The sequence below is a fragment of the Mus caroli genome, chromosome 4, assembly GCF_900094665.2.
Source record: "Mus caroli chromosome 4, CAROLI_EIJ_v1.1, whole genome shotgun sequence".
Classification (NCBI taxonomy): domain Eukaryota; kingdom Metazoa; phylum Chordata; class Mammalia; order Rodentia; family Muridae; genus Mus; species Mus caroli.
Window position 1 is genome coordinate 10130420 of NC_034573.1, and position 25138 is coordinate 10155557.

Consider the following 25138-nt stretch of genomic DNA (forward strand, 5'->3'; position numbering starts at 1 on the left):
GTGAACAACTATATGGTTCATTTTGAAGAAGGTACCATGAGGTGCTGAGAATAAGGTATATCCTTTTTTTTAGGATAAAATGTTCTGTAGATATCTGTTAAATTGATTTGTTTCATTACTTCTGTTAGTTTCCATTTGTCTCTGTTTAGTTTGTGTTTCCAGGATCTGTCTACTGATGAGAGTCGGGTGTTGAAGTCTCCCACAATTATTGTGTGAGGTGCAATGTATGGTTTGAGCTTTACTAGAGTTTCCTTAATGAATGTGGCTGCCCTTGTATTTAGAGCATAGATGTTCAGAATTGAGAGTTCATCTTGGAAGATTTTACCTTTGATGAGTATGAAGTACCCCTCCTTGTCTTTTTTGATAACTTTGGGTTGGAAGTCGATTTTATTGGATATTAGAATGGCTACTCTAGGTTGTTTCTTAGAACTGTTTGCTTGGAAAATCGTTTTTCAGCCTTTAATTCTGGGGTAGTGTCTGTCTTTGTCCCTGAGGTGGGTTTCCTGTAAGCAGCAAAATGTTGGGTCCTGTTTATGTAGCTAGTTTGTTAGTCTATGTCTTTTTATTGGCAAATTGAGTCCATTGATATTGAGATATTAAGGAAAAGTAATTGTTGCTTCCTGTTATTTTTGTTGTTAGAGTGAGATTCTGTTCTTGCAGCTGTCTCTAAAAAGAGACAGCTTTTGATTTGTTGAAGGATAACTTTCTTGCTTTTTCTGGGGCATAATTTCCTTCCTTGTGTTGGAGTTTTCCATTTATTATCCTTTGAAGTGCTGGATTTCTGGAAAGATATTTTGTGATTTTGGTTTTGCCATGGAATACCTTGGTTTCTCCATCTATGGTAATTGAAAGTTTTGCTGGGTATAGTAGCCTGGGCTGGCATTTGTGTTCTATTAGGGTCTGCATAACATCTATACAGGATCTTCTGGCTTTCATAGTCTCTGGTGAGAAGTCTGGTGTAATTCTAATAGGTCTGCCTCTTTATATGTTACTTGACCTTTTTCCCTTACAGCTTTTAATAGTCTGTCTTTATTTAATACAATATTTGTTCTGATAATTATATGTTGGGAGGAATTGCTTTTCTGGCCCAATCTATTTGGAGTTTTGTAGGCTTCTTGTATGTTCATGGGCATCTCTTTCTTTAGGTTAGGGAAGTTTTCTTCTACAATTTTGTTGAAGATATTTGCTGGCCCTTTAATTTGAAAGTCTTCATTCTCATCTACTCCTATTATCCGTAGGTTTGGTCTTATTGTGTCTGGATTTCCTGGATGTTTTGAGTTAGGATAATTTTGGATTTTGCATTTTTCTTTGATTATTGTGTCCATATTTTCTATGGAATCTTTTGCACCTGAGATTCTCTCTTCCGTCTATGGTTCCTGATTTCTTTCCTAGGATTTCTGTCTCCAGAGTTGTCTCCCTTTGGGTTTCCTTTATTGTTTCTACTTCCCTTCTTAGATCTTGGATGGTTTTGTTCAATTCCCTGACCTGTTTGGTTGTATTTTCCTGTAATTCTTTAAAGTATTTTTGTGTTTCCTCTTTTAGAACTTCTGCCTGTTTATCAGTGTTCTCCTGTAATTCCTGAGGGATTTTTGTGCTTCCTCTTTAAGGGCTTCTACCTGTTTAGCAGTATTCCCCTGCATTTCTTTAAGTGAGTTATTAATGCCCTTCTTAAAATCCTCTACCAACATCATGAGATATGATGATTTTAAATTTTAAATCCTAATCTTACTTTTCGGGTGTGTTGGGGTATCCAGAACTTGCTGTAGTGGGAGTACTGGGTTTTGATGATGCCAAGTGGTCTCAGTTTCTGTTAGTAAGATTCTTAGCACTTGCCTTTCGCCATCTGGTAATCTCTGGTGTTAGATGTTCTAGCTGTCTCTGGCTAGAGCTTGTTTCTCCGGTGATTCTGTTAGCCTCTGTCAGCACTCCTGGGAATCCAACTCTTTTCTGTGTCCCAGTGGTCAGGGCACTCTCTGCAGGCAAGCTCTCCTCTTGCAGGGAAGGGGCACAGAGGTCTGGAGCTCAGATCCAACTCTTAGCTGAAAATGAAAGCCTGAAGGGACCCTGTCCAAGAAGCTCTGTTGCTTCTGCAGCCCCTGTGCTCTCCTGAGCGGACTGGTCTCTGAGAGACCCGGGATACAAGATGGCACTCTCACCTGAGTCCCGCAGTCAGAGCCCTCTCTGGAGGCTGACTCTCCTCAGTGATTCTAAGATCCTGGTTGTGCTAGGGCACCTGCAGTGAGGAGAGTCCTCTGGAGACCATGGGACCATCTGTCAAGTTGGTGTCAAGGTGGCATGTGGCTGGCGCTGACAGGCAAACAGTTCCCAAATTTGACTGGACATGAACTATATTATTCATACTGTGAAGCCCTTTCAGATGGAGATACTTCATTCATCAAGATCCTGTTATAAGAAGTGTTGGGGCCATAGACTGTGAGGGGTTTGAGACACACATGTATAACAATCAACAATCATTCATGCAAAAACTCATGGGGGAAAAAAACAGGCAAGGCTTAAACAAGCACTTCCCCCAAAGGGAAGTTAGCCAACAGACTTCAGATGAAGGATTTAGGCACATTCCAAACATGAAAAATACAGAAGCAACATTACCTTCCACTGCTCCCCTACCAGATGACTAAAGTTACAAAGACTGATGAGACCAGTACTTGTAAGATGTGGAGCAATTAGACACTTATGTAAAGTTTCAGGGAATGGTAATTAGCATAATTAGTTCTGAAATCAATTTGCATACTTTCTGCCCCAGCAATTTCTTTCCCCGGATGTATATCTAATAGAAATGTACACAAATTTGCTCCAGAATTACTACCCAATAACATCCTTGGCAGCACTAGTCATTAATAGCTGTGAGAGAAAAAAAAAACATCAGATACTCTTGAACAGAAGAAGACATGCACAATAGTGGAATCAATAAGGACATTATTATACAGCAATGAAGACTAAGTCAACATTGCTGTGACCCACAGCACAGGTAAACTTCATGAGCTGGAAGCAAAGGGAAAGATGAGACTTAGAAACAGTGGACACTGGACAGACTGGTTCCTGGACTCAAAACTAGATGAAGCAAATCTGTGGGGTTTAAAAGCTAAGATAATACTTATAAGGGGAAGAGGGAGGTTTTCAGGGGCAAAGAATATCTTATTTCTTGAAAGACATTGATGACACTTAGCAGTACATATTTACACATGTGTACTTTCTTCAGTAAATGTTTATGCCCGGGAAAGCAAGCAGATCAAATAGTAGGCTATACTATTGTACTTTGTGACGAAATGTACTTATATCTATGCCAGGAATCTCTCTCTCTCTCTCTCTCTCTCTCTCTCTCTCTCTCTCTCTCTCTCCCTCCCTCCCTCCCTCTTTCCCTCCATCCTCCTCCCCCCTCTCTCCTCTTCTCCTTCCCTCTTTTTCTCCCTTCCTTTGTTCCTTCGTTCCTTCCTTCCTCTTTCCTATATTTTCTAATCATCTACATCATACATAATTTTGTAATATAAATAACTTATTTTATGACACATCAGTAAAAGATAAGAAGTAAGATGAAAGTGGAAGGTGAAAGATCAAGGGAAGGAGGACCTGCTGTAGCCTTTGTGTACAAAACACAAAGAGTTGAGGAGCAGTAGAGGCAGCATGAAGATCTTCAGTATGTTCTGCTGTTCTGTAGAAGTAATCCCTTCATCCATCAGTAGTACTCCTGAACAGATTCAGGCTTCAATTATGAGGTTTGTCAGATTCAGCCATGGACAAAAGCTGTTCTGTTTATTAGCTTGCTTTTCATTCCCAATATGGTCAGGCACTCCCAAATTTCACTTCCAAGAGGCAGTCTGGGAAAGGGATAAAAATAAATACCCAACAACAAACTAAGTCCAGTTTCATTCTGTAGTGTTTTCTTTCATAGATGCCATATGCATCAGTAACTTCAGCATGGTGCTTAAGCATGGTGCCCTTACAACATAGCATCAACTTTCTTTTCTGGTCCCATTTTCTGTCATTCATATAAACTCCTTTCTGCTGTGATTGTATTGAGATTCTTATAGTGTTTCTTACATTATGATCTAGACCCTCTTCCTACATTGCAAAATTGCCATGGGGTCTCTAATAACAGTAGTTTGGAGAAAGTTGTCTAAATCCCCTGTTGTAACAGCAATCATGTCTCTATGTGCTATTTATATTAATAGTGAGGGCCATATTTACACACCAGAAGACAGGGGTGATATCAATATCACTAATCTTCAGGACTATGTATCAAACAGCTATGATTATGCTTCCGTATTAGACAAAACAACAAACAAAAACAAAATATTGCCCAAGTTCTCATGGCCAGTAAATGCATGAAAATTTGACCTAGATCTGATATCTCAAAGCAAAAGTCTTTGCACTGGTCTTCTTTCCACTACATGGTGTATTTGAGAGCATATGCCCTGTTCATGTTGGTTTCCATACCAAGCATGATAATTACCCCCTTGTACTGTTGCATGGACTCAGTAGGTAAGGGGCTTTCTGGCATAAGCTGAGTTCAATCTCTGGAACCTGTGTGAAAGTGTGTGGAAAGCTCTAATGCTCCAGCTCTGTCCTCTGAACACCATCTGCATGCAGTGGTTTTTCACTCTCCCCTATCATACACATAGGTGCACAAAATAAGAATATACGCAAATTCTAATTTTTTAAAAAACTTTACCTACTCTAAGTAGTAATAAATGTCCACAGAATTTAATGGAATTAATTTCAATTTGGTGTCATAGCAGGAACCAACAACATGAGTAATTTTTGTCTCTCATAAATGTGGGTCATACAGTCTTTTCCTCTGCTGCCCCAGACCATGACAACGCTGGAGATAAAATCTTTCTAGAGGTAATTGAGGTAAAATTAAGTCTTTGGGTGGATTCTTGACTATTATGACCCATGTTTGTATATGAACAGGAGGTTGGGACACATATGTGTACTCAGGCAAGACACATGAAGATGTTTAAAAGATGGCAACTTACAGGCAAAGGAGGGTTCACAGAAGACCAACCCTGCTTACTATTTTAAATGTCTAGCCTTTAGAAGTGTGAGGAAACAGGTTTTGGGTGTGGAAGTTTCCAGCTTATGGTATTTTGTCCTGACAGTCCTTGCACAAAAACATACTTGCTGTGGCTATGTTGCCCTTATATGCGTGTTCCTAGTCTGAGCTACTTTCTTTTCTTTTCTGAATTCCTTTGTCCTTCTGGGTGTATGATGACCACCCACATGGGTCAGTGGATAAAATTTTTCACCACCAAACCTGATGACCAGTTTGACCCCCCAGAAACAACATGAAACTCCTGAAAGTTATCCTCTGATTCCACACACAAACTTTAGCACACTTGTGCTTAAACATATATACATATGTGTGTGCATGAGCATGTATATATATATATTGTATACATCATACACATACATACACACAAAATAACTAGGTTTGGAAAGATGGCTCAGTTCTTGAGAGAGTTCTCTGCTCTTGTAAAGAATCAGAGTTCCCATCCCAATACCCATGTGAAAAGTTCTAACCTGTAACCCAAGTTCTAGGGATTACAATGCCCTCTGCAGGCACACACACACACACACACACACACACACATGTAAAATTAAAAAATAAAAAAATAATAACAATAAAGGCATTCCTGAAAAACTTTTGTTTGACTAGGATTGACAAGCTTAGCAATGTATGATATATTACTTGTTTTCTGCAATTTAAGTTTTTGCTGGTACTTTGTCAGTTACTTGGTAGCCCAATGTCTGTTTCTTTACTTATCATTAAAGTTGCCAGGTGTGTTATAGAAGTAGAATAGTTAAGAAATAGAGCTGTCGCATGTGAGGCTATGCCAGTGCCTGGCAAACACAGAAGTGGATGCTCACAGTCAGCTATTGGATGGATCACAGGGCCCCCAGTATAGAAGCTAGAGAAAGTACCCAAGAGCTGAAGGGATCTGCAACCCTATAGGTGGAACAACAATATGAACTAACCAGTTCCCCCAGAGCTTGTGTCTCTAGCTGCATATGTAGCAGAAGATGGCCTAGTCGGCCATCATTGGGAAGAAAGGCCCCTAAGTCTTGCAAACTTTATATGCCCCTGTACAGGGGAACACCAGGGCCAAGAAGTGGGACTGGGTGGGTAGGGGAGCTGGGCAGGGGGAGGGTACAGGGAACTTTTGAGATAGCATTTGAAATGTAAATAAAGAAAATATCTATTAAACAACAACAACAAAAAGAAATAGTGGGCAAATTCAACATGAAGCTTAAAGCAAGACATTGTATTCCTGTTGTGTTTTTCCTAATCTGGCAAGTTTTAGTGTACAGTAACTCAAATCCTGCTTTCAAACCTTGAGGACACCCAATCCTGTTCTATTGTCACAACTCCAACCAAATCCTCTAATATATTTGGTTCTTCATTATACTTAAAATTCTTCATCATATTTCCTCCAACCAGGACTGAAGCCATGTCAAAATGACAGTTGTCTTATTTGTTGTCCACCCAACTTTCTCCCACACAGCTCTGTGGAGCAGTTTTGTCCATCTCCATTCTTTCAGTCTGAACCATTGGAAACATGTTTGCAAAATGTTTCTCCCACCATCCCCCTCATAACACTGCTCCTTACTCCAGCCTTGGCACCCACTACAAAGAATTTTCCTGGAAAAAGAGGCCAAATTGTTTACCAACTTAATAAAGCTCTCCTGTAAATAAAGCCGTTTGTGTTTTGCTTGTGCTCTGCCTTTTTATTCAAGGGTTGAATCAATAGTATGTCTTCTGACTCTGTTTAAAGCAGACACAGTTAAGAACATTAATGGAGACAGCATGGCCATGCAGCAGTTGCTGGGGCTGGGTAGATGTCGATTAACTCCCCAATGTTCCTTTTAGACAGATGTTTCCCAAGAATCTTGCCAGAACACATGCATAGTCTGTTAGCAGTGAAGAAGTTAAATACAAAGCCACTTCCTTCTTCCCTGAATGCATGCCTGAAAAGTCAGAAACCATAATTGAATGCATATGTGGCATTTTCCACAATATGTTAGGTTGGTGGTTCTAATTATTATCACATGTACCACATTTGATCTGGTAGAACATGTGAAAATGTTTATAGACTTTTACATTATGGTTTTACAACACATATAAACATTTAGGTACAAAAGGATTATAAATTTTGTTAAAGGCATTGAATTACTGTCAAAAAAGAGAGAAACTTTAGCAATTATCCCTGTGCTTTTTGCAAATTCTTTTTCACAAAAAAAAATTGAAAGAGTAAAGCTGCAGGAGAGCTCAAGTTGGGGAAATGAGGCTGAAATGCATCTAATAAACAGAATATATTTTGTAGCAGGAGGCTTTTAGGCTTTTAGGACTCTATAATGACCTGACAATTCAGAACCCAGGTCTGGTCTTTATCTCATCTGTCTCTCTTGCTCCATGAGGAAAAGGGGGGCAGGGGACAATAAGGTAAGAGACTGAGGCATTGTCCAGTGTCAGGAGCAAAGTTGTCCCTGGTGATTACTGAGAAGCTGCTCTGGCCCAGGCACTTTGCACACACATATTCTAATCTTTATAACAATCTGGCTCTCTCATTACAAATGAGGAAAACAGTTCAAATGTTTGAGGGAACTGTGCTGTTGTTTTTCTGTTGATTGAATGCAGAAGCTTGGGTACCAGCCAAATCCAGGTCTAAGGGTAAAGATCTTTGCTCTGTATCCGGAGAATGAGGATGAGCCGAAACCTTGTCTGAGATGTTCTCCTGTACTATCAGTGGGAGGATCAGTAATCCTACCTGTTGACACTTCAGAAGTAGAGCTAATACCAACTCTGTATTGCTCACTAGAGGGATGGAAATCTATTCGAATCAATGCTTCAGAGAACAAGCTTGGCATCAGCTCATTAAATAGCAAAGCAAGAAAGACTGTTCAAGGGCATCTGGTCCATTTTCTTCATTTTAAAGATGAAGGATCTGAGGTCAACTAGCTCGGTGACTTGGGGGAATAGCAATGAGAATTTGGGAACACTGCCCTCTGGCAGCCTTGTATCTCAGATTCTATGAAAAAGAATTGGACAGACACAGCTAGAGATCTGTTAGCAATTTCTAAGCAGTAGATAATGTGTTCTCTTATGCTGTAGTCAATGGGCATGAGCTGGTGAGACAGCCCATGGCTACTGTAGAATTAAGGAGATATTGCCCCAGATGTGTGAGCATCTAGATCACCTAGCCAATTAGGGCCATTTCACTTAATGCCTTTTTGCCTAATGCAGACCAGTTAATCAAACTCAAACTGCTTCAGTTATGGTAAGCTATTTCCTACCTAATTGGCAGAGTTGGAGTGCCCACCGGAGGGAGCCTCTCCAGTCCCCACTTGGGGCTTCAGATGAGTTTTGTGGTTGGAAGGAAGTTAAGATGCCCTAAAGTCTAGACAGAGAGGCTCACTTTTAAAGGTGGAACAAGGAGCCATGGAAGAGGGATAGTTATAAAAAGCACAGCTCAGGAGTCTGATGGACTAATAGTTTGTGGAAGTGACTACCCTATTGCTCCCTTCTGACTTCAACTATTACAGGTTCTCTCTGTGATTTATAGAACCATGGGAGTAGCAATTGGCTTCCTTCCTTCCTCCTGCCTGATCTAATGCTGTTTGAAGTTGGAGATATAGGAGCTGCTTTTCTTAATTTCTAGCTGTGAAGAAGATCACAACTGCTCATTATAACCACAAACAGCCTTTTCAAAAGTACTTTTTGTTGAGAAATTTTTTTCCCATCAGACAGTGGTATTACACAGAGGAACAGTGGTGGGTAGCAGAAAGAAATTCATTAAATCTGCCTTTCCAAGGCCTACTCCACTTTTGAAAAGCTATTTAATTTAGGGATTAATGGAAGTATTTAGGACAAAATATTACACTGTAGATCTCACAAGGACTAGAACCTATGTAGCAGAAGAGATCTGGAATATTCAGCCAGTCCAATCACAGTGAATAATAGTCTTTAGTCTCTTTCTTTTTTCTTTTCAAGACAGAGTTTCTCTGTATATCCCTGGCTGTCCGGGAACTCACTTTGTAGACCAGGCTTGCCTCGAACTCAGAAATCTGCCTGCCTCTGCTTCCCAAGTGCTGGGATTAAAGACGTGTGCCACCACCGCCCAACGTCTTTAGTCTTCTTAATTGGACTTTTCCCCAGGCTCTCAATCCCATGATCTTCTTTTACTATTTTCCTATCAAAGTATCCCCCCATAAATAGAGAGGGGAGGCAAATGTAAACATAGGACATGAGAAACTACCTCAGAAGATGATTCCCAGACTCTCTAAAGTTACCAAAGTGAATCCACTTAAGTAGCTTTTAAGTCAAGTTGATGATAACATATTGAATAGAATCATTCTCTACAAAGCTGTGTAACATACAAAAAAACAGACAAAAATGCAAAAGTATCCATGAGGATCCTTTTGGGTATTGATTGGGAGTTAAGGGTCACTGGCATATGTACAGAAGAGATTTTAGAAGAATCTCTCCTTAGAAAACCATGCTACTGTTGGCATGGACTGTTGCTGCCTTACCAACTCTTAGAAGCTGCACAGCAGTCCTACAGAGAAGAGCACCATTTCTCTCAAATTACAGGATGGGAAACTGAGGATAGAAAGAAAGGAGTTGATTTCTTTAAAAAAAAGGTATAGTGACAAGCAGGGTAAAACCATAATATCTGATTCCTAGGTTATGTTTCACAATTATTATTAATGTATATACAAATCTGAAATACTGAGTGAGACACCAAGGGGAGTACAGTTTATTCATTATTCTACATTAGAAAAACACACACAGGCAAGACCTAGGGAATGTGATGTTGGAATGAGAGGATACACAAAAGAGCAGCCCAAAGTACCATACTGATGGGAAAATGAGGCTCTCAGAACACCATCTGGGCAAAGCACTTCTGCAAAGGCTCCATTGGGCTCCTTGAATCATCCATTATGAAACTGTGACACTTTGGACCAGTGCTGTGATTAGCTGCAAAGGTCTTCCAGTGTTTTGAATCACAGTCCCTTTCTACTGACTGCAAGCAACAAAATACAAAATTTAGTTTAATAGAACCTCGATAAATCCAGTTTATTTACTTCACTTGAAAATAAAACAATGGACCAGCACCTCACATCAATCTAAAAGTAAATTCTTTTAAAAATCACTCTTGGGTAAACAAAGGCAGCTCTATGTAGGGATGAGCATGAAGAAGTCAGTGTAACACAGCTCAGAAGAAAGAGGCAATCCCCAGATTCTCATGGCCACCTTCTTTTAAATAAAATGATGCCAAGAAAACTTTTAAAAAATTCTACTTAAGGTTATTAAAAGAACATGAAATTAATGAAATGAATTCTTAAATCATACAGAGACAGGTGCTTTTAGAATGGGAAAAATTTATACATTAAATTCTTGGTTTTATGATAAATTTGGAGTTATGATGTCTATTAGTACATATCAGAGATAACAGAAAATAAACTGCTGCGTGTGCTTTTATTTAATAACATCATTGAATAATGTAGTGGGAATGCTGCTGGGAAGGAACATGGGCAGTATCATAGCCCCCTTCAGTGTGTTTCCTGCTGTGTTCTTGTTCACGCTGATCATGTTACCCAGGATCAGATAGACAACTTCTGTGCCTATTGTTTTTCTAACCTATAAACTGGGAAAGATAGTACTGGTTTTGTATTTAGCATCCAACACTCCAAAATTTAAAATGGAACACTCTCCAAGTTCTAAAACATTTGAAAAACATTATCATGCCGCTATTGAAAATGTCATACCTAACCTCACAATCTAAATGTATGTACACCAAAGTTACTATATGGAATTATCTCTAAGATATATATGAAATGTAATGAATTTTATGTTTCCCTTGGATGCCAGCTAAAATATGGCATTAAGTACATGCAAGTATTCTGAAGCTAAAACTTGGGGAAACTTCTTATCTCAAGAATCCCAAGTGTACAATACAGGTTAATTGTGAGAAAGCAGACAGCTGGCTGCTGATGAGCACGTGGAAGGCTGGGAAAGCTGCAGCTTGCTTTCTGAGTTAGAACTGCTTGTTGACCCCACTGTCTCCACTTGGGCCTCAGGCTAAGACTCCTGTCCTGTCTTCCTCTTCTTGTCTAGATTGACATCATATCTAGTGTTCTACTGACAACGGTATTCCACTAATCTGAAAACCATTTCTCTCTGGATCTTAGAAGGTCTACACGAGACATTTGTACCTACTGTCTTCTGACCTGAAGCTTTTTATTCAGCACTGCATCCATGTGTTATGAATAAAATCAGAGGAAAGTATATGATTTCCACTGTGTATCTGAGAGTCCTGTCATGCAAACTTTTCTTCCTCAGCCTCCATTAAAACTCCTACAATAGAAGTAGATACTCCATGAATGGATCTGTGGGGAAATGAAAGGTGACCCATAGTTGTATCTAGAGCCTGTGGGATTTGTTTTGTAGTTATATTGGGATATTCACACTTCCTATCCGTTATTTAGCTGTTTAGGTTTTGTTTGTTTTTTTGTTTTATTTTTTTGTTTTTCCCTCTTGCTCAAGTAGAAGCAAGTCTGGATACTAATTTCTGGGCAATTTTAAGCAATTAGTAGAGGTAGTTAATTTGGAGAGCAATCATAAGCCTAGCATTATGAGGTTGATTTTATATCATATGTATATAGCTATTCTTTCAATAAGTTGGGTATATAACTATAGGCCCTTATCTAACTCAGCCCAGTGGAAGCACTTAACTCCTTCATGACTGTATTAGTTAAAGATGTCAGTGGGTTGTTTTTGTTTTGTTTTGTTTTTTTATTTACCAGTCTGCAAGATAACCACTTTCTTTTCTGTTATCTTTGCAAGATCAACAAATTCTCAGGAAGAGTTCTATCAGAATAGAACTAAGAAATGACATGGCAATTTTTCTCACATCAGAAGTCAAAAACTGTTGTGATTAACTGTGATCCTGTAGTATTCACAAAGAACATGCACTCCATTTACAAATAATATATTTCATATCAAGGGCCTGCCTTTATTAGATCTAAAAATCTACTATCTCTAAGACACAAACAATTCTTAGAATGTTGCTCACCACATGTGTTCACAGTGTTCGACCAATAGTTTTGAAAAATGGTGAAATATGCAATCAACAGCTAAATATTCTTCAAGGACATCCTCACAAAAAGAACACCATATTTTCTAAGGTGAAACAGATGTGTAACTACTTGAGGCACAGCTCCTTGAGGCTTTTTCTGTACTGTGAGGTATCACCCAGATGTTGCTACCCAAAGGCCTTCAATGACTTGTGTCCTTTAACTACCATAATACAAGAATGACTGGGTTCCTTAGTTCAGTGAGGCAGCACAAATGTAGCAGAAAATTCAATCACACAGCATGGTTGTCAGGGACTTGACTTTGCTCTCACCTAGGTAATAAAGGATCATCTCACCTGACTAAGGACCAGTCTCCTGTGCTCCATTTATTTTGGCCATGCTCCATTGTCACATGGTTAGTCAAAAGGACAGAAATTAACTCAACTCTCAATCAGTTTGTCCTCCAGAAGTCCTTCAGTCTGTTTCTTAGGATTTAACTTCAGCAGGTCTATGCTGTACAAGCCTCTGATAAAGGCTGTCAACCCTAATGCTTGGAAAAGGGCACTGCTGAGTTTCATGAGTTTAAATTGTAGAGAAATGAACATCAAAAATTTCACAAGACTGCTTCTTTTCAATATGCTTTATTAGTCAAGAATGTTAAAGGAGGAATGTATCAAAGGCAATGCTACCTACAAAGAAGAAAGGGAGTTGCTGCCAACAGATGTTTCACAGCGTAGCTCTACCCTCAGTTTCGAGAATCATTTCATGTGCTCTTGTTCTCTTCCTTGGCCTCAAGCCCAAACATCTTTGATGATTCTCTCGCTATCTTCCAAGCTTGTCATTCAGACACAAAGACATTGTAAAGTATTAACACGAGATAGTGCCTCCACATAATCAAGAACTCAAAACTACCAATATCATCAAGGGTGAAAAAAAAAAAAACATTTATTCTTCTTTTTGGGAAAGCACTTGGAAGCACTGTGTGATCTCCCCCTGACCCATAAATATTCCTTTTTCTCATTTTATAAAGTGAATGAGGTGAGAAAGGAGATGCAGAAAAAAGAGAGACAGTGAAAGTGAGGAGCGTGGAGAATTTTTGGAAACTGGGAAAAAATGTGAAGATTCAGTGGTGTTAATGGATGTTCATCGATGCTAATTCATTGACATACATGTAGCTTTCTGGGGGGTGAAAATGTCAAGGTTAGTGTCTATGTGTTCTGCTAGCCACATGTCACTGGTTTCTGACTAAAATAACTACCTCAGTGGCTCCTGTATGTGGGAAAAGAATAGCTAGAGAATAAAAGGAACACATTTGTAGTTTTATTCTTCATGAAGTTTTTTGGTAACCTTGGGTTTGATGACTTTGAATCTGGTTTTTCCAAGTCTCCTTTCAGTATCCACAACTCCTCTGAGCTGTTGAAGAGGAAAAGCCCTTTCAGTCTCTTTAGGGAACAGCTGTTGTCTTAGGTGTTTTCATGGGCAACAAACAGGAGAACATAAACACCTGCATGGAAGGACCTCTAGAATAACTTGAAATGTGCCTTCATATCTGGAACATTTGGAGTAGATTCTCATTACAGCTTCCTTGCATGGTATTAATGCAAAAAGCTAATAATTCTATAATTGGTTGAGTCCAAGTGTCTTAGTGTTTCCCATGGTGAAGAGACACCATGACCAAAGCAACTCTTTAAAAAGACAACATCTAATTGGGACTGGCTTATAGTTTCAGAGGTTCAATTCATTATCATCACTGTGGGACACATGGCAGCTTGCAAGCATCTATGGGGCAAGAGAAGGAGCTGAGAGTTCTACATTTTAATCTGAGGGCAGCCAGAAAGAAAATTGTCCACAGGCACTTGTGAGGGAACTCTATTCTGCACTAGACTGAGCTTGACTATAGAACCTTAAAGCCTGCCTTCACAGTGATATATTTCTTCCAACAAGGCATTTTCCAACAAGGCTACATTTATTCCAACAGGACAACACCTCCTTATAGTGCCACTTTTCGTAGGACAACCATATCCAAACTACCATACCAACTTTCCAAGGTCATATGAACTAAAAGTATTCTGTCCAGAAAGGATGTCTAAAAGCAGGTCTGTGCAGTGGCTGAAGAAAGCTGATTAAATTGAGAAGACTGGAAGCTAATCTGCAGCATCACTGATGAAACAAAAGCCACCCCACCTGCCTTACCTGCTTGTAGGTCACCTCTCCCGACTGGCCATCACTTTGCAAGTCAGCAACTATTAGGTGAGCCAAAGGGAAGCCCAAATGAGGGAAGGAGTTGCCCTTCCCTGTTTGCTGCTTACACTCAGAGCCCAGATTGTTATGGGAAAATGGTTGTCTTTGAAGGAAGAACCTGAATATGTTAACTTCTGAATTTAGAGTGTCTTTTATAGCTTGATAGAGTAAAATGTCCCTGAACAAAGATTCATGGAACTGCCAAATATTGGTTCTCAGAATTTTTAAAGTTTAATACTGGTAATAATGATAGGACAGTGAAACTGCCAAACAAAGTTTCCTTTAGAAAATATTTTATGAATTCTGTTCATTTTGTTCAATAGATATAGCAATCAAAACTGCTATAGTATGATAGGGGAGAGTGTCACTAATGGTTCTAGCGTCTTATTGGATCATTTTTTATTTGTTTGTTTATTTGCTCTTTTATTTTTTGACATTACAATGTAGTTACATCATGAACCTATTCTTTCTTCCCTCCAAACCATCCCATGTGCTCCTCCCTACTCTCTTCCTTGAGAGAATGACATCCCAGAGGAGCTTCTATCGTACTTTTCAATTACAAAGGTTTGAAATTGTATATATTTTAAAACTGAAGAAGTAAAAAACCTTATGAGGACCAAGTCCAGATTTTGTGAATCCTTGGTGTACAAATGAGTGACCTGAGCAAAACCATGGATCTTAACTCAATGTGTCTAAAATGATTCCTGAGCTCCTCTGTTTCTAACAAGCTCTGTGTTTATGGTTCATCTATAATTTGGAAAAGAAGGCTGGAATTAAAATCTGCCCCTTACTTACACATTCAAAATTAAGCAATGCTCTAATTATGGCATATAAATTATTTTAATTATAGTATCAATGGTAAGAATATAGCAACATGAATTTGTAAGTATAGGTAGTATAAGTAAAGAAAATTAAGCTTAACTGGGACATCTGAAATATTAAAACATGCTGAATGTTAAATAAAAGCACATGTTTCTTTAAATATATTTACACTAAAAGATTAATTCCATATACATGTGCACATATGTCATTGTGTACAAGTGAAGATCGGAAGGCACCATGAGGGAACTGAGTCTCTTCTTCTATCATGTGGGTTTTAGGGGTCAGAATCAAGTTGTCAGGTTTAGTGGCAAGCTCCTCTCTATGCTGAGTCATCTTCCTTCCCCTCAAGTTCTTTAAAAAACAATCTGAGTTAAGTTGAGGTTAGCCTGAAAGAGAGTGTTATAAATATGCTTAGGTTCTTCAAATCAAAAGCATAAACAACTTAACAAAGGATTGGGTGTGTATACAGGAACTATAATTTATTGCTGATAGCAAATTACAGATGACAAAAGTAAATTGACAGATATTATCATAAATAAGAGGAGTCATTACAGATAAAATGGCCATGTTCCAAAATTTATCTTCAAATTCATCAAAATCCTACATAGCTTAAAAATATTTCCTTATTTTTATTTGTTTGAGACAGTCTCATATAGCCTAGGCTAACCTCTAATACACCATGTAGCCAAGGCTTTCTTTGAAATCTTTCTTTCTTTCTTTTTTTTTTTTTTGCTTCTGCTCCTGAATTCTTGAATCACAGATGTGCACCACTATGCTCAGTTTACAAAAGTGCTGAGGACTGAACACAAGCCAGGGTCTTGTTCATCTTAGGCAAATACTCTACCAACAGAGCTACATCCCCAGCCCTATCTCTTTTTTTTTCCCTCAAGACAGGATTCCTCTGTGTAGCCTTGCCTGTCCAGGAACTTGTTCTGTAAGTCAAACCCATCTAGAAATCACAGAAATTCACCTGAGTGTTGGGATTAAAGGTATACACTACCACTACCTAACTGTGAACTAAAATATCAAGCTGACTTTAAAACATGTGGGCATACAGACATGAATAATTTTCATTGTAACTTTTAAAATAACAAGATTGGAGGACTTAAACTGCTAATATCAAGAACTAATACTAACAGTGTAGCTTACATACAGCGATATCATATAGATAAACAAAAGAATTAAGAGTTCATAAGTAAAGTCTTACATTTACACCAATTGATTTTCAGTGAACATGTCAGTGCAATTCAACAGGGAAAAGGATAGTATCTTAGCGAATTATATACCGATAAGATAAGATAAAATAAAATAACAGTGAACTCCATGTGTGCTCAAACAACATTAGCACTTCTGTTCACATAAAGCCACGTATAGGAAAGACCCTACTGCTTAAAATAATGCACATTCAGCACAGAACACCAAAAAATAAAAACGAAAAACAAAAAAAACAAAACAAACAAAAACCCAACAAGTTGGGCCTGAACTGAAAGCTTCCTCCCTCCTGGGCAACCTTCACCATGCCAGAATCTGCTACACAGGCTCTTAGCAGAGGAAAGTCATTAACAGTCTGAGTGACCCCTGTAAACTACAGCAATGATTTATTGGCAAGATGTGCTCCTGGGGTAATGGTGGCTTACTGTTATAGGGGAAACTAACCACTTTTGGATTAAAGGCCCATTACAAGGGAAGGAATTCATACCTTACTCTAAATCTGGTCAAGTGCCTGTGGCCAAAAGGTTCTCAGAGGCCATACCAAGAAGCCTACTGCTATTGTTTCACTAAAGGGACATGTTGTTAAACTGCCTTCTACATACACATGGATTAGTGCTGCTCTCCATGCTGGTCAGAAAAGTTTCGTATTGCAGTAGGCTGTGCTCAATGCCAAGACTTATAACTGGTCAACATACCAAAAATAATGGATTATAGAGTTCTCAGCCCTAAAGGGAACACCTACATAACCCATTCCAAGTCTCAAGGAATTTCATACAAATGAAGGTGGAAGACCATAAGAGCCAGAAGATAGAAGACATACTATATCAAATGAATTCTTTGTGAGATGAGACGGCCATTGCATTTGTGAACTCATTGCTGGTGTGCTTTCCTACACAAGACCTGATGAGATTTGGTAGCCAGCATTTTATAGTGCAAGTGACAGAGGCACACAAAGCCTCACCACTCCACAAAGACTAACAGCAGTTACTGGGGGCTCAGTTTAAAAGGTATTGTTGTATTCAGTGGCGTAACCACTGATAAGTTACCCATGCTCTAGTAAATAATCCATAGCCTTGCTCATGCATCAACTCACAATGGACTCAATAAGTCACATACAAAACAGATATGAAGGTAGAGGCTTTGTCAGGAAGAAAATTTTCAGTAGGAATGGGATAAACAGAGATTGTTACTGGAGATAGAAACAGTAAAAATGTAGACACATATATAATGTATAGATAATTTTTATTTATGTGTGAGCTATTACTACTAAGAATATCCCAAACTGTAACCCGTACAAATATCCATCAAATAGTTAATGAACAAACAAAAACTCACAAAATAAAATAATATTCAACCACTACTGTGTAGCTTAAAAATGCTATTCCAATTAAAAGAATTCAGACATGGAATACAATACACTCTGTGCCTTGGCTTATATGTGTTTAGAAAAACAAATTTATAAAGACTGAAATTAGATCAGTGGTTGCCTAGGGCGAGTGTTGGGAACAAGAGTAAATTGTAAATGGACACAAGAGGAATTTGGAAGGTTACGGCAAAGTTAGAAAACTGGATTATGGTGATGTGACATAACTAATTTACTAAAAATCTGAATTGGGGAAAATCTTCAGGGGTTAAGAATAAAATGTTGGAATTATTTATTTGTTTCTTTTTTTTCCAATAGAACATGTTTAGTGGTTGGAAATTTCACATAATAACCCCCAATCACACTCAGTTCCCAGTCCTCTCAGGTCTGATCCTTGTGACTACTAACCCCCACTCAGAAAGAAAAAAAAAAAACACAAAAGAACAACTATAACAAAAACACCACAAGTTTAATTTGTGTCACCCATATACACACTGGAGTACTGCCAAACTCCCAGTAACCAGCCCCTTAAAGAAAACTGAGCCCCTCCCCACCCACATTTCTGCCAGAAGTCATTAACTATGGAGAGCTACCCTTGAGCATCCTTATCACAATTTTTAAGAGTCCTTCCACCCCCAATGGCTTCCTGTCTAGGCCGTTACTTTTGGAGTAGGGAGAACAGGGGTGAGGGTTGGGAATTAATGGTGCTACAGGAACCTTCTATGCCTCTCTTTCCCAAGTGTGAGTCTGCAGTCATTGCTACCACTGCAAAAGTAGCTCCTTGCCCTTTACACTCAACGGGAGCATGGACCTCCACATGGCTACAGACAGATTGGCATTGTCTCCGGTGGCAGTATAGAACACTGATCTCAACATGACCTCCAGAGCAAGGTCCATGAATGCCAATATAATGCCAGCAGCAGTTCAACATGATTTCAAGTGGCAGCATAGACCACCAACATCTGCATGGAAGTAACTAGTAACACAGGCTATGGTTATCAACACTGCCTCTGGCTACAGCAGGACCACAGCGTCAACAGGGTCCTGAGGCAGTACACACCATGAATATTGACATGACTTTATGACAGGCAGCACATACAAATTTGACTTTTAAAAAAATTATTATTTCAACACTTTATCATACTTTTGGTTAGCATATTAATTAATAGGGATATTGGCTGTCAAATTAGACTAAAATAATACTCATAATTATAAAAAATGTTGACCCAATAGACCAACAATTTGAACCCTGTGCTTTTCTGCCAAAGTCAGTTGGATGCTTGCTCTATGTGAATTAATTTTCCACAATATTATCTGTGCTGCAGTGCAAGCATTGGCAATTCTTGCCATATACTTTTATCATTGGCACAATACTCCTGTTCTTCTTGGGGTAAGTGCAAAGGTGTAAATTATGGCTAAGTGTTGAATTGTACTAGTCTCTAGTAATCTCCACTGTGTCTTGGTACATCTTGAAGCAAGAGCTTCAATGACTTGTTTTGCATTTTTTGTGAGGCAGAGATTCTCATATTAGGTGCTAGGTTTTCCGAAGGCTAGGCTGATTCCATGACAGGCTTCAAATTGGCAGTTAAGGGGACAGAGGCCTAAATCTCTGTTTCCAAGAACTGGGCAATTCCATGGGAATTCAGGCCTCAGAAACTGCCCTGCCACCTGGCCTGGGGCAAGGACAATGGATCGGCAGCAGTTTCCAGACTTCCTCAGCTACTTGCTCAGTAACAGTTTCCAGACCTCCCCAGCAAGTTTCCAGCCCTCATACCCTGGTAATGGAATGTGCATAGCATAGAGATGGACCTAACAGATTAACATACAGATCACCTACTTCAGAATTTCCTAATGTGCTTTAAATCAGGCCTGCAAGCTTACTTGGTTGTCTCTCTATCTTAGTAATGGAAGACCCCCAGCATGCTGGGCTTTTGCAGAAAAAAAAATTCAGTTTATGGGGATGGCTACATACATGACACCTCACACATGGCACCTGACCACAGATTATACATATCACGTACCCATTCTGTAGAGAAAGAAGATGCTGTATGTCATGGACAACTCTACAGAGACTGTATTTTGTAACAGAGTGAGTGATTAGAGGTGGGGGAAGCAGGCTTGGTGGTATCAAAGCAAAGGAATGTCTCCAGCTCCCTGGAAAGAGGAAATGAATTTATCTGAATAATTCTGAGTCTACAAGAAACTAAATCTCTTTACTCAGGTATAAACAGGAAGTACACCTGGTACATTTATGAATGGGCTTGATTGGCTAAGGTCAGTTCTATCCCTACCTATTTTTAACCAGATGTTGAGTTATTACATGACATTGAATCTTTCTTTTAGGTCTTATACCGTACCAACTTAAATGAATGGAACACCTTACTTTTCATACTTGTTTATAGATCCTGAAAAGAAGTGAATCAATATTCTTGCTCAAACTCTGGTTTTAATTTCTCCATTCTTCCTCTGACAATTAGAATCTGTCAGCTATACAAGGTGGAAGAAAAACTACTACAATATTAATTACCAATAAGTCAGTTTTATGCAGTCACCATGCAGGCTTGGAAATGAAAGCATTATCACTTTACATAGCAAATATTCTAATTTGTAAGAAGAGATAGTATTGTAAATGGACCTGATATGTCCCCACTGAGCATCTGAAATTCCTTGAGAATGGAACTGTGTCTCACCTGTTTATTGTTTCTCTAATACAATCCTTAAGTTCGACAGACTATAAATAATGATGATAGACATTAATGAGATTTTACTATGAGTCAGACTGTCTTAAGCAATATGCATCCATTATCCTATTTAATTTCACAAATTCTTTAAATACAAAATTCTGCTATTATTCCAATGGGCGAGATCAAATGTTAGAAAACCTTTTCCTGAAGGCTGGCAAATAAACAATTTAAGCTTTATGACCCACAGTATGTTTGGTGAGACCATGGGGCCTTTACTCTTGCAGTGCAAAAAGCAGTCAGAGATGTGATACACATGAAAGGGAGTGTGCATCCCAGACATGGATTTCAGCTCACACATTGCTGCTCACTAATCTCTGGTTTTGATTATACACTAATACTTTGCTTTAGCTCACATGCTTGACAAGATGCAGAGCAAGACAGTAAACCCCAGATTCTGGTTTGTCTGTTTTAAAACTTCCTTTCCTGCCTACTCTTTTATACTGCAGTGCAATTTTGTGACAGAAACGTCTTTTAAAAAAAAAAAAAGTCCTATTATATTGATCTTAATGGAGAAAAAATAATTGAGTCTTATTTCATAAAGTCTACACATTCAGAAATTTTAAATCTCAATATATATTTAGTTTTAGTACAATAAAAATAATCCATTTGGGATATTGTTACTAGAACTCCATCTACTTATTTAGTAAGTCTTATTAAAAGGATGAGACCAGCTCTTGATGAAAAAGAAGTCAAGCGGGGACTAAGGGCTGAATGTTTGAAAGTTTGGACTCTTGTCTGGAGTGGTCTCACCAAGTTCACTATCATTCTTTCAGGTTCTGACTCTACAAGGATGCATTTGACCCTTCCAGGTCTATTCAATCTCATTCACATTCCTATTCAGTGCACTTCAAAATACCCTAGAATCAAGCTCATATATTTTCTCAAATTAGTTACAAAAGACTAACAATAATTCTGTTTTCACACTCACTTAGCTACAAAACAAAACTGCTTTACAGCTGGGACACTGTCTTCTAATATTTAACAAGGAAAAAAGCACATAAAAGAAAAAATGCTGATACATTTTTACTGTACATAGAATAAATGACATTTTTGTGATGTTTCAACTATTATTTTCAGTAAGCTGAAGGAGTGAATAGCTATTCCACTGTTACTTATAATTCAGAGCTAGCAAGTTTTAAACAGAAAAAGACATGTGGCATCCGGAAAATGTAATTAATTTGATGGTATAAGCCTTCCTAAATTATCAAGTATTTCCAGGAGCAAGCATGAAAAACTTAAAGAGAACATGTGCTGCCTTTAAATTGTGTCGTCTTCTCACAACCAGAAATATTTTAAGGTGGTTGCACCGCTCTTTTATGAAAGGATGTTCAAACTATTGTCTCCACTAGTCATCAAGTCCACCTTTAAATAAGGTGATAGAGATTTGGAGTTACACACAAGCATTAGTCTCTGTGCTGTCATTCTTCTCATTAATGAACTGCTGCTTACAGAAATTAATTATGGGGGAAAGGTTGCTGTTAGCCTCACCAGAAATGAAGTCCCCCAACTTCCACATCACACAGGAAGGAGAAGGAAATGCAAAGGTCCTTGGGCCTCAGTTATCAAAGTTCTGCTCCTGTGCTCATTCTATCAGAACCAAGCCACAGACCCTACTGCACACTGGGAGAACTGTGGGAAGGAATTGCAAATATTCACAAGAAGCAGATAACGCAGTCCAAGAACGACAGAGCAATGTGGTAGCTAGAACAATTCCCAGGGAAGCCAGAACTTTACATTCTGATCCAGTCTCTGAAAACTCAGAAGTTTCCTCCCTGGCGATATTCTCCTCCCAGGAAATATTTTTAAAGTGGAACCAGGTTCCTGAGCTAAACTCAGCTACTCTCTGCCCCAGCGGGCTGGCCGACCATGCACTGGCAGGCTGTTCTTATCTCGTGGAGAGTTCTGACTCAGAGCTCCAAAATCTCTCTACCCAGCTTGCTAAGTTCCCACTGGAGGGTAGCTACCAGGTTAGCGCCAGGCTTCAACACTCTGATGGCCTTCTGTGGTGTACATCAGGCTAACCCACGCTTTGCTGCCATATTTTTCTCTCTGGAACCCAGTCGAGCAGCTGTGTGAAGGACAACACCACACAAACTTAGGTCAGAAACAAAGGTAACTTAATCACTGGGCACAACAACTAGAAGCCTAATCTTGTAAGCCATATCAGACCTAAATCCTCTGGTGGTGAATCCTGGCAGATCTGCCTTTGAAATAGGGAGATACTAGTAGCTACATCTTGTCCTTTCACACTCCTCCTCTAAAAGCCCCTATCTCTCTCCTTCATTCTTTCTTCCGCTGTTCAACCCAGAAGTCCTACCTACTTACCCAGTGATTGGCTCCTTTATTCATTAGGGGATGGATCACAAGAAGTCACCTGAGTATGTGACTTATTCATTGGTCCAGACAACCTCCCCCTGACCCCCGAATAAAAGTGGAATAAACATCAAAATACAAACAGCACCAGGGCCTTCCACAACACTTCCCCCTTTCTGTCCACTTAAAAGACTCTTTTATCTCAGATATAAATTACCATTTTGTAATTTAAAGTACAAGATGAACCTAACACCCAGTCCATCATTTTTGTCAATAAAATAGAACACTGTCATCTGTCCTAACTTAAAAGACTTATAATTCTACACCTGACTAATGACCTGGCTTTAGATCGTATGCCAGCTGAAAACCATCCCCTCAAATCTTTTCTCTCAGTGTTAAATAGCCGGGGTTGTCTTTGAGACTATAAGTAGTCTTTCAGCCCTGTCAGAAATCCAAGAATGACCAATATTATCTGAAGATATAGAAAGCCTAACACAGCTTTCAGAACTGAGACAAGTTATAAAGACAGCTGCCTACCCATACAGCCCCAGTAAGTCAGCATCAGTCTTTTGCCTCTGACCCAGGATCACCTGACAGATCTTTGGAAAACAAGAATTATTAAGAACTAGCTTATTCTGTCTTGGTTATTCTGTCCTAACCTGTAAATTGTGTCCTTTCAAGAACAGTACAGGGGGGCTGGAGAGATGGCTCAGTGGTTAAGAGCACTGACTGCTCTTTCAGAGGCCCTGAGTTCAAATCCCAGCAACCACATAGTGGCTCACAACCATCCGTAATGAGATCTGATGCCCTCTTCTGGGGTGTCTGAAGACAGCTACAGTGTACTTACATAAAATAAATAAATTAATTTTTTAAAAAAAAGAACAGCACAGGTCTGCAGGAGAGATAGGCAATTTTCTGCCCAGTGACCACCTAGTCACAATGTACAGCCTCACAATGTACAGCCTGAAGGTAGGATACTCAGCTGCTTCTTAGAATCCACAAATGGGAAGCTGTTAGGAGCAGGTTTGTCTCAACAATAAGTGAATAAATAACATTAAATATCTCATTCTGTGGATTTCTGACATTTTTGAAAACCAACTATCTATGTAAAGTAATCTGGACTGTTGTCTGTTAATTACCTTAGCTATTTCTAATCAAAATATCTGGAAACACCCTAACAATAAACTCAGAGCATGAATTTGCTATTTGGCCCTTAACTCAGGCTTAAATATCTCAGATCAGTTTATAATGCCATTTACAGAAGGACTGGGTTCAAGCCTTGTACCTACAAAATTTTTGTATCAATAGAAGAAATTTATACCAATGAAACCTTGATTCCATATCAAAATAAATTCTGTACCAAAGTAAGAAATTATGACTTCTACTTAGTAACTATTTTAAAGATTTCTACCAAATGAGATTATGGCTACACAATCAATTCTAGCTATTTCTTCCCTGTTCCAATTATGACCATTTCTAAATTCCCTAGAAAGGCAACCTTAGAATAACCACCTCCAACCCAAACTGGGATGATGTCCATTCATAACTTCTTCAAGCTCAATATGGATGTTGAGATATCTGGGGGTGGGAAAGGGAAAATGGGGGAGTTGGTTGACCTTAAGAAGGACACAGCAACAATTGTATTAGTCAGTGATGTTTGTGACCTGACTGGATCTGGCTGAATGTCCAAGATGTCAGGAGTTCAATCAGGACAGTTCAGCATGTCTGACAATGAGACTCACCAAGGCTGTATATTCTGTAATATACAAATCACAAAACAAAATTTTAGTATTATCAAGATAAGTTTTTTTGTTTGATTCTCTGGAATCTGGTTCTTCAGGGGTTCTCATCTCTGATCCACCTTACTCTGGAAGGTGGATAGACATAATCACCTTTTCTAAAAACACAAAGACAAGACCTTTCTCCCAAATCAGCATATCCTTGTGCCAGTGACCAGAAAAAAAAACTTTATTTTGACCTCTCTCCCAGAGAAGTAATATAACCATAAAATTCAAAATCATACCCATTTGAAAATTAAAACAATCCAAAACAAATGAAGCAAACTAAAATATTGTATGTGCCTATGCTTGGGCTTTTTCTATTTTGCCATTCAGGATAACCCAAAATTAACCCATGGAGCCCATGTTAGACAGAATTTGAGTCTCCTGTAAGCCATATGGCAGTGTGTTATAACAGCTCTGCTGTCAGTCATCCAGGCTTCTTGTGGGCCGCAGTTCTGTGACTGTAAACAGAAATATCCACTGTTCTGCAGACTCTACTAGGTTGTTGACACCATGATCAGCAGTGGTTTACTGACAGGCCAGCTTTAGACACACATGCAGGACAC

The 25138-nt window shown here is 38.9% G+C and overlaps 1 long non-coding RNA gene across 1 annotated transcript in view; it reads right to left on the minus strand.

Moving 5' to 3' along the window:
* LOC110292103 overlaps positions 1-22733 on the minus strand; it is a 62027-nt gene extending 39294 nt beyond the window's left edge. The window contains exons 1-2 of the long non-coding RNA XR_002377652.1: positions 22213-22733; positions 15352-15545 (exon numbers count right to left, since the gene is read on the minus strand). This is a non-coding gene — a long non-coding RNA (uncharacterized LOC110292103). The remainder of the gene's footprint in view (positions 1-15351; positions 15546-22212) is intronic.
* Between the last annotated feature and the right edge of the window lie 2405 nt (positions 22734-25138).